This window comes from Otolemur garnettii, unplaced genomic scaffold (assembly GCF_000181295.1).
Source record: "Otolemur garnettii isolate 467f Iridium unplaced genomic scaffold, OtoGar3 scaffold00077, whole genome shotgun sequence".
Lineage (NCBI taxonomy): Eukaryota > Metazoa > Chordata > Mammalia > Primates > Galagidae > Otolemur > Otolemur garnettii.
In genome coordinates, this window is record NW_003852472.1 from 8,285,890 (window position 1) to 8,287,500 (window position 1,611).

Below are 1,611 nucleotides of genomic sequence, written 5' to 3' on the forward strand. Positions count from 1 at the left end.
AAAAAAAAAAAAATTGAGGGCTAAGCCCTTAAGCTGTGGGATTGGATTCCAGATAGGGTCAGAATTAGACTGAATTAGACGACATCCAGCTGGTGTCTGCCGCAGATGGATTGCTTACTTGCTAGTGGGGATAAATCCCCACACACCTGTGTCAGAAGTGTGTTAGCGTATAGTGCAAGAAACTTTGTCTTTCGTATAGTAAGCAAAAGGAAGGGCTGGGGAAAAGAACAGAAAAAATGGAGAAGCAGCTGAAAAGATGTGAAATGAAGGAAAGATGTCTGTTTTTTAAAGACAAGTGACTCCAAAGAACGTTCTTCTATTTATAGGAACAATCGAGTGCAGAAGGAGAGATTCATATGCAGGAGAGAAGCAATAAAGAAGAAACCCAGCCCTCGATTCCACAGCATGGATGGACAGCAGTCTTTGATAGGCACCGGATACTTGGTCTTCTGAGCCAGGAAAGATGGGTGAGATTTGGAGATGGGCTGGGGAAACTGCAAGTGAGTTCCCCTCTGAGACCTGGAGGAAGGAGCCTGGATAAACAGGGTGGGAAACAGTATCTTAGAGACTGAAAAGGGCAAGTGACAGGTCATGCCGTGAGACTAGTGGGCAGGAGTGAGCACACACCTGAGCCTGTGATAGGAACCTGTGGTCCAACAGGAAGCAGCAAGCACAAGAAAGGCAGGCAGTAGTTCTTCCAGTCAGGTTAGAAAGGCAGATGAAGGTGTTTATAAAAGAGTGTAACAACCAGGTGGGGCCTGGGGCTCAGTGAGTAGGGCACTGGCCGCATATACCAAGGGTGGCAGGTTCAAACCCGGCCCCTGCCAAACTGCAACAACAACAAAAAAAAGAGTACAAAAGCCTAAACTGGGCTTAAGGAGAGAAGTTAGCAGTTTCCACTATACAATAAAAAAAGGTATAAGATCAAATGGTATCAAAAGAATTTTAAAGTAGGGGCATCAGAGTATGGGTCATAGCAACATGAATTTCAGATGTGGGTGCTGGACAGGTCGTCCTTCTACATGGATATCTTAGCCACAAAGAAAAGTGACAGGAACAAGGGTAGGGAGGAAAACAATGAGTCAGAATTTCAAATTGTTCCTAAATTACCCAAGTGAGCAGGTGGCCAAAAGATAACAGCTACGAAGATGGCAGCAGTGATCTCACCTGAGCGTCAGAGAAACCAGAATATGTGAAGGAAGAAAGAGAAACGTTTCTAACATGAAGGAAGAAAGAATGCGTTCAGGATGACTTGCAGTCCTCGGTTTGAGTGACTCATGGAGTCACATAGGCCAGGAGAAACACTGTGTTCTGGGGGTATGTCTCAGTCTGAGACACATTTAACTTATCTGAGCCTCTATTTCTAACCAACAAAACGCAGTAAAAATCTACCTGACTCTAACAATGCAATGATTACAGAAGGGATACAGGGCTGGGCACCTGTAGCTCAGTGGTTAGAGTGCCAGCCCTGTGCACCAGGGGTGGCAGGTGCAGACCCAGCCTGGGCCTGCTTAACAAAAAAAAAAAAAAGAAGGGATCTAGGAAAGCGTCTAGTGCAGTGGTTCTCAACCTCCCTAATGCCGCGGCCCTTTAATACAGTTCCTGTGGGTT

At 45.7% G+C, this 1,611-nt stretch overlaps 1 protein-coding gene across 1 annotated transcript in view; it reads right to left on the minus strand.

Moving 5' to 3' along the window:
* LOC100942622 (S-adenosyl-L-methionine-dependent tRNA 4-demethylwyosine synthase) overlaps positions 1-1,611 on the minus strand; it is a 196,065-nt gene that overhangs the window by 176,922 nt on the left and 17,532 nt on the right. The window lies entirely within an intron of this gene.